This window comes from Equus quagga, chromosome 6, assembly GCF_021613505.1.
Source record: "Equus quagga isolate Etosha38 chromosome 6, UCLA_HA_Equagga_1.0, whole genome shotgun sequence".
In the NCBI taxonomy this organism is placed as follows: domain Eukaryota; kingdom Metazoa; phylum Chordata; class Mammalia; order Perissodactyla; family Equidae; genus Equus; species Equus quagga.
In genome coordinates, this window is record NC_060272.1 from 107,775,305 (window position 1) to 107,787,540 (window position 12,236).

Here is a 12,236-nt window from a genome sequence, read left to right on the forward strand (position 1 = left end):
TTATGTTTATCATTTATGTTTTCTTGATTTTGTAAGTTAACAATTTGGGCTGGGCTCAGCTGGGGCGATTCATTTCTGCTTCCCATGGTGAGCTGGTCTCACTCATGCGTTTGCAGTCAGTCAACAGATTGCCAGAGGATGCTGGTCCTTGATGGCCTCATTCATGTGTCTTGGAATCAGTGCTGGCTGTTGCTTGGGTCAAGTTTCCTCCAGCAGGTTAGTCCATGCTTCTCCAACACGGCAGCTGGTCCAAAAACAGCAAAAGAGAGGGTAAGCCCCAATGTACGAGCGCTTTTCAGGTTTCCATTGCATCACATTTGCCAAAGCAAGTCAGATGGCCATGCCAAAAATCGATGTGGAAGAGGATTACATGAGGGCGTGATATACGAAGTGGTGTGAGTACCTGGGGGGTATTCCTATAACAGTCTACCATACACTTAAGTCCAAAAATCTATGGAAATTGTATTATATCAGGGCTACCTAAATTTGGCCCCAACCCAATGTTACATTCTGTTCTCCTTGGTCTAATACCTTTAGAATCCATCCCCATATATATTAGCTAGGTTTCTTCTAATATCAATTTAATAAAATCTTGTGATTCTTTCGAAGTATAAGCCTTTTCTTCCTGAGCCAGACTCTGCCCTTCTCCCCATGAATATGCTCGGATCTGACTCTAGACAAAAGCCTGAAGGCCATGAGTGTTAGGAGCAGTGGAGCTTAAAAATAATAGGGATCCCCGTGCAAGGCAATTGCCTCCTATGTGGTTATTACAGGTTGCCAAGCAAAGGAAGGCTAGTATCATCAAATAGGAAATGGGAGACTTCTTCCACTATCAAGGGAAGCTCAGGGAACTTGGGGTGTTCAAGATTCTCAGCTTCATCCAAGCCCACTTGAATGTTCCTGTTCCTAGTCTCAGAGTCCTATCCTTTCCAAATTACTGCCTGAACTTTCACATTTGAGACTTGGCCAGTCTGTGAATGCTTGATTTGGATCTGATTTTTTAGACATGTCTGTCTTGTAAGTAGAAGGAATAAGAGTTACTTTTAGGCAGCCTTAGAAGCCCTCTGAGGGCCGGCCTGGTGGCACAATGGTTAAGTGTGCACATTCCACATCTTGGTGGCCCGGGGTTCACTTGCTTTGGATCCTGGGTGTGGACATGGAACAGCTTGGCACGCCATGCTGTGGTAGGCGTCTCACATATAAAGTAGAGGAAGTTGGGCATGGATGTTAGCTCAGGGCCAGTCTTCCTCAGCGAAAAGAGGAGGATTAGCAGCAGTTAGCTCAGGGCTAATCTTCCTCAAAAAAAACAAACAAACATAGAAGCCCTCTCATGCCCTGAAGATGATCTGAGCTGAAAGCTTGGAGCTTGTTATTGTCTTCCTGCAAGTACTATAGTGCAATCAGAAGCAGCCATCTCACCTTACATTCCTTGTAATCATCTCTACAACCATAATGATCAAATGCAGCAGTTAATTGATCTCCAAAAGATTTCCTCCCATTGGCACTCAAACCTAGCAAGAATAGATGATAATTTAATGAATTGTGATACCATTGCATGCCATAGATTACCATTCCCATTTTCCATTAGCAAAAAGTTCAGCTCTGAGTTCAAAGCAAATCAATTCCAGAATCCTGTATTTGAGAGTCTGCTTCCTAGAACCACTCCTAGCATCAAGTACCATATCAGCCAGGGTCCAGTCAGGAAAGCAGAGTGGATTTAATATCAGGAATTGGTTATAAAGATATTAGAAGGCAGAAAGAGCAAAAAGTGGATACTAAGGAAACCTAAATATTAGAGCTGCAGAGAGCAGCTACCTTTCTGCGGGCTGCAGCTACATTCAGGAACTGAAAACAGGAAGGAATTCTCCTCCCACATTCCAGTGCCCTAGGGTTTCCCATTTATTGAACTTACCAGAAAGCTAGCTGGCAAGGGAGGATGGTCAATGAGATCTGCCGAATCCCAGCCCCAGCACGAAAGAGCGGAGCAGAGGAAGGGAGTCTTGGAACTGAGAACAGGAGGTAAATAACCAACTCATTCCTGAATCAAAACTTTTCTAGGTAAATGGAAATGTATTCCTTAAGAGAGGAAAATACAGAGCCTATGAATTCCAATTAGACTGTAGCACAAGAAACTTTCTTAAACTTTGTGGCATCTGACCATGTAACAAGGGCCTAATATATGTTTATTGATTAATGGAACAAGAAAATAGCAGTTAGGAACTGCTTTGGTCATGAGCATAGGACAAATAAGTTTATTTTTAAATGCCTTTTGTAGAACAAGTTGAATCAGTTTTATCATTTGGTTGCAAGTGAGAGAAAACCTGATATAAACTGGCTTAAATTTTTTTTAAAAAAACAGCTTGGATTGGCTTAAGCAACTTAACAGCCAAAGGTGCAGCTGGGTACAGGCCTCTAACAATGTCTTCAGGATCCAGATTGTCTCTACCATCTCTTCACTTTGCTTCCTTTTTGTTGATTCTATTTTCAAACATGGCCTCCCCTCGTGATCACAAGATGGTTGCCAGTAGTTACTAAACCTTCCATGTTCAAACCCACAAGACAAAATAGCCAGGGTATTTTTTCTAGCATTCTCATCAAAATCCAGGGATTAAACTCTGGACAAGCTTATGTCATATACCCTCTCCTAAGCCGATTATTGGAAGAAAAAGGAAGAACGTGTGAATGATGACTTAAGTCTGGCGCTCCACTCAGAACATGTGAACTGAAAGTGGGGATTATGGAAAGTTTCAAAAATAGGAATGGATGCTGGAGAGGCAGACACCAATATTCACTGTCAAAGTCATTTATTTGATCAGGCAACAATTGATGAGCTCTTACTATCCACAAGGCCCTGTGTTAGAGGCTGGGAATTTTAGGTGGCTCAGTCACAGTCTTTATCTTCAAGCCATTATCAACTAGGCTGGGAAGCCAAAGATGAATGTAGCCCTGGTGTCTGCTGGACGTGGGACAGATGCACAAAAGTCAAAGTGATATTCTTTGTGCTGAGGTGTTGGAAGCACCCAAATGGATCTGTGGACTTTTCCTGGAATGTATAGCACAAGATGTCAGTAGCCTACTCTAAGAAAAATATCACTATTATATGAAACACCTGAGGAGAAATACTTCCAAATTTGAAACAAAAATGTCACATTTTTCAGAAGTTGATTGTCCCACCTTTCCTGATAACATACTTCCTACCTGTCATGGCATATAGATGTGTTAAAGTGCTGAGAAGAGTTTGGAATATATGTTCCTCCTTGTGTTGAGTTTGAAGAATTAGACTGCCCATGTCATATTGCTGGTAGCCATCATGAGGTTAATTAAGTTTATCATTATAGCTAACTTTCATACGATGTGCCAGACAGTGTTCTAATTGCTTTACATGTATCATCTCATTTAAACTTCACAATTCAATGAAGTAGGGACTATTATTTTCTCCATTTTACAAAACAGCAAACTAAATCCCAGTGACATTAGATAAATTGCTCACATCACACAGCAGAGCTAGATAAGATTCTGCAAGCCAGCCATGGTGACAAGAGGTCCTAGACCTGTAACACAGTCAAGCTTTCATCATAAGGTATGTTGTAATTATGTATGTGTTTGGTTTTCTCCAAAAGTCTGCGAGGTACCTAGGAGCAGGAACTCGGTTTTTATTCATTTATGTAGGCTCAGAATCCAATACAAAGATTGGCACATAGAAGATGCTTAATGAATACTGTGGAATTGAATTGAAGGCAATGTGCATGGAGTCTAGGAAAAAGAGGCCAACATGGAAAAATGTGTTAGTGAATCCCAAGCATATCCAATGGAGATGGGTCCCTGTCCCTTTGGCCCATGCATTCCTACCACTGGTCAGGTCTGTCCCTCCAGTGGTGATGAATGCATCAGATTCACATAGCTTGATGACATTCGCCATTAAAAATCATTTCAGGCACCATCCCCCTTCCCCACCCCATCCTGATTCTGTGGTTATTGAGAAACCTGATTATAATTTGACTTCTCATATAGACGTTTTTACAGGAATAGAATGTTCTGGAGCAACTTCTGATCTGCATGTTAATGGCATTTCTTATAATAGAAAAGTCTTTTAGGAGTTTGGCTAGCATCCAGTTTTTAAGTCTAATTCTGAATGTACTGACAGAATCAGTTTTCTGGACCTTTAAGATAAGACCTTGATGATGCCAACAAGAAACTGTTTTCCTATAAGGAGGCTCATGGTTGTCATCAGCTGCCTCCTATCATGTATCTTGTCTATAACTGTGTATTCTCAACAGCAGGCTCCTCTTAAGAGAAGTAAACTCAAAGAGAGTAGCACGTTTTCTGCTCAGTTCTGTTTGTTCTATAAAAATAGAATTCCGTGTTAAAACAGAACAGCTGCAAGAAATACAGAGGAAGCAACTAATGCCCGGAATGTTGAGTTGTACAGATCAAAGAGGAATATAATGAGGCTGCTCGCTGGTCACATCAGGCAACTTCCCAGTGTCTCAGTGCCCCTTGCTTTAAAATTCAGAAAATAAAATGCTCAACTTACAGGTAATATACAGGTAAATTTAAATCAAAACAAACCTTAAGTAGGCCTTTTCAATCATTACATTGGCAAAAGCTTTAAAATTATAACACTTAATGCTCCAGAACATGTTGTTAAATTGGTAGACTCATAAACTGTTAGTGGCCATATAAATCAGTACAATTTTTTCTGGAAGGTGATTTGTTTGTAGATCAGAGGCCATACAATTTGTCATACATTTCTTCAAGTAATTCTACTTCTAGGAATCTACTCTAAGGAAATAATCCAAAAATACAGAAAAAGCTAAAGATGTGGAGAGTTTCATTGCAAATATAATTATATGATAAAAAAAAAAAAAGCTTTGCCATAACATTGAAAGAAAAAAGCAAGGTACAAAACTCTATGCTCAAATTACTCAAGTTAAAAAAAAATTAACTCAAAAAAATATACTTGCATATGTTGCAAGAACCATGTCAAGGTTCATACTTTTACCCAAAAATACCATTCCAATGATTTTTCTAAAGGAAATCCATAGACTGAAGTGAAACTCATATTCTATAAAAAAATACATTAATTACAGTATTATCTACATGACCCCAAACTGGAAATAACCTGTCAAAGAAAATGACAGTGAGTTAGTCATAGTGATTTGTGTTTGCATTATAGAGAAAAATAATTATAATTTTAAGTAAAAAAAAAGAGTTTGTATATATTGAGCACTTAGTCTGAGCTCCTCACTGTGTCATCAGTTTACATATGTTATCTCTCTTCATGCTCACAGATGGGTGGGGAGGGTGCTATCCTCAGGGTCAGATGAGAAAATTGAGACAAAGTTGCTCAGTAATTTTCCCAAGTTAGTAGGGCCAGGATTCAAATCTAAACTAACTGATACCAAAGCCATTTCTCCATATCCAACATGTTATAAAAGCCCTAGAGGCCTGAGGATAATAAGCAAAGGTGAAAAATAGAGACAGAGAGAGAATCAGAGTGGGGCAATGATGTGAGAGGTCTTATAATAATGGTTTCCTTTCAATTACAATGTTATGTCCAAATAAATAAATAATAAAAAAGTGAGAGTGGGACAAAGTCTGGAAAGAAATATACTAAAATATTAATAGGGTTTTGTTAAAGTTGTGGGGTTGTGTGTAACTTCCCCTTCTTTTCTGTTTCACGAGAGTTTTTGTAATGTAGTTTACTTTTGTAAAATATTATAAGTGCTCATTTTGGCAGGACATACACTAAAATTGGAACAATACAGAGAAGATTAACATGGCTCCTGCACGAGGATGACATGCAAATTCACGAAGCATTCCATATTTAAATATATATATATATATATATATGTATTGCTTTAAATATTTGTTTTCTGTGATATGGAAACCAGAGCTTTGTAAAGCTTATTGATTATTGAAACACTGATGTTCAGAACCAGCAATGGTACTCCTGGCAATATACATGCTATTAGGAATAAGAATATCCGACATTTCTTTCAAAAATTTTGGGTATTACTTCCACAGAATCTTTTTTTACATGTTTGAGAAGAAAATCTAAAAGCTCACATTCCTTCCTTTTTTCCTTTCTTCTTCTCCTTTGCTTTCTCAACTATAAAATTAGAATGGTAATAAGAGTAATTACCTCTAATGATGTAACGAGATTATGGGTAATTTTTATTTTCTTCATATTCTTCCTGTATTTGAAAGGTTTTAAAAAACACATTTAACATTTTTAATCTGCAATCTTTAAACTTAATGTTTTAAGTTAAATTATTAAATTTAAGTTCAAGGGGCCAGCCCCGTGGCCGAGTTCGTGTGCTCTGCTTCAGCGGCCTGGGGTTTTGCCACGAATCCTGGGTGCAGACATGGCATTGCTTGTCAAGCCATGCTGAGGCGGCGTCCCACATGCCACAAATAGAAGGACCCACAACTAAAATACACAACTATGTACCGGGGGGCTTTGGGGAGAAAAAGGAAAAAATAAAATCTTTAAAAAAATATTTAAGTTCAATTTAGAATAAAAAGATTTTTCAAAAAGTATTTTGAAATTTTAGAATTTCATTATCTGTCTATTGAAAATCAAAAGGTCACACAAATAACAAATATAATGTTATTTGGGGCAAAAATTTTATATGAACGCCCTGTGTTTTTTCCCTTATGTCAGGTGCAAACTTTCACCTGTATTTTCAAGAGAATCTAAAGAGAAACTAAAAGAAAAGTTTACTAAGTGAAAGTTCGAAAAGGCACTGGTGTTGCCAGCGTTCTGCCTGCTAATCAAATGTCACGTTGGCCTCTGCACACAACGCATGACTGGGTTGTGACAGAGCATATGACACACATGTGATAGGATGAGCTGCTCACGTCCTTTCCAAGCAGTGCCCTGGGGAGTTGTCCTCAAGAAACACCCTCCTGAAGGCTAAAAATTCAGGGTGGGGAGCCAGAGGGGTCTTTCCAAAACACAGAAACTTTTCTGAGTATTCTAAAAATGAAGAGATGGAAAAAAACAGTGCATGCTAGATGTTGGAATGTGACATTTGAAAGCTATTAGGGAAAATGCCAGTCTGACAGACTGCAGCAATATCCCCTAAGAGGCAGAATGAAAAGTTCAAGCCCAGGTTGACAGAGGTTCTAATTTTCTGAGTGTTCATCACTGAGACTGGGGATTCACTGGACTCCCCCCACAGCTTCTCCTCCCTTTCAGGGCTGTTGAGGGGAAAGGTCTAGTCCCCAGGATCTATCAGATTCTGTCTTGGGACTTTGAAGCCCCAGTCAGCACTGTGTGAGATGTTGTGAAGGATACAAAGTCTGTATTAGATATGCTCCACCTTGAGGAATTTATAGAGAGCTGGAGACATACATCACACAAAGGAAAAGTTGTGTAAAAAATAAAGCCACATACAATTAAATGTCTGATGAGTGGGAACAGACTATAAGACTCAAAGGAATTCAGAGCAGGTGGAAGCTCCCCATGGGAGGGAAAAGCTCCAGAGAGTAGGATGGGAATGAGAAATGCACTGGGCCTGAAAGACTGTCAGTGATGGGTAGGGAGTCGACAAGGAACGAGGGCAGGGCAGATATTCAAAAACTTCACCAACCTGCCAACAGAGGCACTGGCTGATCAGAACGAACACTGGTCCAGCTGCTGGAGAAGCATCCTGGAAGCTCTTTCCTGAGCCAGGAGTTACTCATGTGGTTATTAGATCGTGGCAATATCACGGGTTCCTGTAGGAGGGGCAAGTCCCAGGAGACGGTGTGCTGGCAGAGCACTCAGGGTGCAGATGAGGAAAGTATCATGTTCTAAAAGCTGAATTTTAAACCTAAAACACTGGAGGATGGTTCAACACTATCCATCAGTGAAAACAGCTGGCTTCTGCAGAGATTCACAACCATCAGGGGTACATGGAAGAATATTGTGAGGAAGCAGGAAATTGGGAGTAATTTCATAAAGTTTCCTAGCTCAGTCTTATATCACCTTTTCCAACCTGCCTGGTGACTTATAGGTACACGCCTGAGTGGAAGCCAGCTCTGTCACTAACCAGATACACAGCCATAGTATTTCCTCATATGTAAAATAATGAGTCCTACCTGGCAGCATTATTGAGAGGACTAAAGATAATACACTAAAGGAACTCTCACAGTTAGTATACAGCCATATAGCCAGAACTGAATGAATGATCAGCTACTGGTATAGTAATTTGTCTTAAAAACTATATTGTAGGATAACAGAGTCTGCTGAGCAAGCCTGCACACAGAAGTGAAAATCCTGGGATTTGCAAAAAAATATGCTCTTAACAGTAAATGCCCTATGTAATCAGGTATACCAGCTTAGACTGGGGGCAAACATTTCATGAAATCTTAATTGCTAGAAATAGGAATTGGGGTGTGGAGGTGGGAGAAGGTGTTATTTCTAAGCCAACAGGTTTTTTTTTTCTAGAAGGAAAATTTTATTACATTTGAGATTGATCATTAAAGGAAAAATAAACAATAATTTTTTAAATCACATAAATATAAAAACAAGATCTTAATCTGGAATGGGAAAGTTAAGACTCACATGAGGCACTGAATATAAAAGGCACTGATTGTGTGAAAAGATTGTCTTTACTGTGAGTAGAATTATAGCCCCGAGACCGGGTTTCCTTGGGGTCTGGCTAGGGGAGGCATGTCAATGGACTCCTGTTGTCTGCAGGAAAATTGGTCCCTCCCACATGGCAGAAGGCTAGGCATTGAGGGTAGGAGGTGAGGGTAGGAGAAGTTTTGGAGAGCCCAGTTTGATATTGTTATTTCTTTCTGTTATTCCCACATCTCCCTCAGTAAAGTTGTGTGAAATGTTGCAGTCTGTTCTCTGTTGTTGGGAACTCCAAGATGGACTACCACAGTGGTTGGCTGGATTAAGCATTCCTTGGGAATTCCCAGAAATCCCTGGGAGGAGAAGTCAGAGACTGGTCTTCTAGCAGTCACATGAGGGGATGAGGCTCAGAGTTATTTGGGCATTAATTAGAAGTGTGACCCTTTGAAAGCTGGACACCTCTGTTACAATTTGTCCTTGTCGATGGCTTAACTGAAGCTCACAAAGTGACTGGACACACTCCCATGATACCAGGCCACTGGGTATAGTTTCCAGATCAACAAGTCAAAGCAGCTCACTCTCCTCTAACTGGAATAACATGAAAAATGCAAATTACTTCACATGCTGGGATACAAATGTCCTAACAGCTGATTTGAAAGGATTAGAGATTGCCAATCCAAGGCTATTTCCTTTTATTCCTGTCTTTTCCTTCCTTACCTACCATCCATGTTTTTCCCAAGCTTTCTTGGGCCCTGTTGCCCAAATGAAAGTGAAGAAGAAATTAACATGTATGGAAGTCTGCTATGCCAAACACACCGTGGGCTGTTCCGCATAAATTATTTCATGTAACCCCTTACAAAAATTTGGCAATGGGTAGGATTATCCCCATTTTTCTGATGAGAATTGGAAGCTGAGAGTCCTATGTCCGAAGTAAAACAACCAGTAAGTAGGTTACAGCCTTGGGGGCCAAATAGAGGTTTATCTAACTCCAAAGTTCTTTACACCAACCACAAAGGAAAGGATATTTTAGGATTAGTCTAGGCAAAGCTTAATTAAGAAGAAAATTGTATTGGGAGAAATGCTTACTATTTCCAAGCAAACATAAGTGATTATCTCTCAGTGGACACTGACCTCCAGCTGTAACTGAAATGCCAGCTTCAGGGGGCTCAGGTTCAGATACCTCCTCTCCACTTAGAAAACTGCCACAAAGGAAAAAGACTTGGAGAAAGGCAGTTTCAGGCTGATTATGGCAAAATCAACTCAACTTTCTTGGGTGATAGGAGTAAAGGGGCCACATGTATCTGTCCTGGGGAATCAAACAGTTGCCTAGGTTGAAATAAATCTGTTGTTTGTTTCAAATCCAAGTTGTTTTATACATCTGCCTCAACAGTTTAAGCTTAAAAAATATCCCTACTCATGCAAAATCCTATTTACATACAAAGGCTCATCTGTAGTCCAGAGTCTCATCCTTCACAGCCCTCTTAGGAAAGACTGGCCACAGGGGCCTTTGCAGACCAGTAACAGTTTGTGGATGGACACAAACGCTCAGATCGCTCTTTGAAGAAGCACTGATACTGTCTCACTTTCAGGTGCAACAGCCTTACCATGGGTTACTTCTAAGATAACTCACCTAGCAATTAATTAAAACTATTTCTTTCCTCTTTGTCTTTTTGTCCTTTTTTTTCTTTTTTAAACTCAAGCTACCCTTGGGTCTACTTAAAGTAGTCTTTAATTACTGCAGTCTTTCTGAAGCAAATAAGAGAGATTAGAAGGTCTAGATTATATTTTCTTTCCAATTTTTGCTGTGTAACTCTAAGTGAGACTGTTAATTTTTTTATCATCTCCAAGATGAAAGGTGTTTCTGGCGGCACTAGGGTAGAACATCAATATTTGCATGTTTCTTCACCTGCTCTTCCCCTTTCTGGATCCTACACCCATACTTTTTGAGGAACCGGACGCCAGCGGGAACAAGTAAGAGAGAACATGTAAGCAGAGCTACCAACTTGTGGTAAGCATCTAAATTGGCTTTTTTTAGTCTTATTGTGGAATTTGATTTAAAACCAAACCAGACACCACCAAAGCACCACGCTCTGTACCTTTCCTTTGTCATCTCTATTTTGTGGTAACATGATTATCTATCACAGAGTGACAACACCATTATAACCTTAAGAGGTTTCTACGCTGAAATCCCAGAAACAGTAAGAGGGAAAAGGGTTATTTCTCTTTGGTTTCCCTTCCCCCAAAGTTCCCTTCTGTGCACCTCAAACTTACTCTTTAACCTAATCTTCTTCTGAGGGGAAATTTGTCAATAATTTGTAGGGATACACCTCAGCTTTGACCTCAATGGCTCACCAAAACCAGAGCCAGCCCCTCACTCAGTCGTGTCCATAATGATTTTTCCACAGGGACTAAAGCCCCACTTGAACCTGGATATTTTTTCCCCCTTAGGATCCTCCTTGGAGAAAAAGAATCAAGGAAGCCCTCATGCAGAGGGTTGAGCAGAGAACAGAAACGCCAGAGCCTTCCAGCTTCAACTGTTCCTACTGTTCTGATGAGCAGCTTGGGGCTGGAAAGGGAGAGGATCTAGCAGAGGAAAGACAGTGGCTTTTAGAGGCTTTGGGGAAGGGCTCTCTCGGGAAATCTGAAAGTATATAGAAAGTCCTCCAGTTATTAGGAAAATGCAGATATCAGTGCCTGACAAACAGTAGGTGCTCAATATATACATTAAATAATTGAATAGTTGGATAAATGAATGGGCAAGAGGGAAGAAGCAGAAGAGATGAGGGTGAAGCAGGGCTGGGTACAGATCATATTCACCTTCCTCTCTTCCTGGGACCTTTTTTGGGGTTGTTTCTGTTTTTTCCAGTTGCTCCAGGAAGATGCTCAGACACCACCTCCAGGCTGAAAGCTTCTCCATCACTTCACCTTTCCAAACTTAGTGACTGCTAGCCTAGGAATCCTACACCTTCCAGGTGCAGGCTCAAGATAAGCAAGCCTGGATAGTAAGAAAAAAGAAAGAAAAGTAGAGGGCAAGCAGAGGAGTCTGCATTCTCTTCCTTGTGTTTTAATATGCTGGTGCTTATGGACAAGTTAACTTCTTCACGCCTCTGTTTTCCATCACTGTGAGTTAGAGGTAATATCAATGAGGCACCCTGGAGGTAAATCTACTGATGGTAGATCTGTGAAAGCATAAGAAAAATACCATGTTTGGAAATATCTACATAATATGCCTTCAAAGCAAACCCTTAGTTCTCATCAGCTCTCACATAAACCAGTGCTACTCAGACCTTAACGAGAGCTTATTAAAATGCAGGTCTGATCCCCTAGGTCCTGAGCGAGGCCCAAGATTGTGCACTCCTAACAAGTTGCCTGGTAATGCCAAAGCTGCCCTACAGAGGACTATACTTTGAGTAGCAGCGACCTAGAGTCTAGGTCCTAGACCTACGATGTCTTCCAGCTCCAGTTCTTGCCGAGTCTCTCCCACCCTCAGCCCCCAACTCAGCACTCTGCCATCATCAATGACTTGCAGAGCCCCAAACATGCCATGTTCTTCAAACCTGTGTGGCTTTGTACATTTTCCCTCTGCCCTTCACCCCTCTTCACTAGACGAGCTCCTTCCTGCCTCAGTTCACATGTAACCTCTTCCTTGAAACCTTCCTGCCTCCTC

The 12,236-nt window shown here is 40.5% G+C and overlaps 1 long non-coding RNA gene and 1 other non-coding gene across 2 annotated transcripts in view; one reads left to right on the forward strand and one right to left on the reverse strand.

Annotated features, from left to right (window-relative positions):
- The window catches only part of LOC124241164 (uncharacterized), a 32,781-nt gene continuing 20,545 nt past the window's right edge, over nt 1–12,236 (reverse strand). The window contains exons 2-3 of the long non-coding RNA XR_006889133.1: nt 1,420–1,511; nt 1–244 (exon numbers count right to left, since the gene is read on the reverse strand). This is a non-coding gene — a long non-coding RNA (uncharacterized LOC124241164). The remainder of the gene's footprint in view (nt 245–1,419; nt 1,512–12,236) is intronic.
- LOC124241410 (U6 spliceosomal RNA) lies at nt 5,725–5,831 on the forward strand. The gene has a single exon (XR_006889192.1). It is a non-coding gene; the product is annotated as a U6 spliceosomal RNA (small nuclear RNA).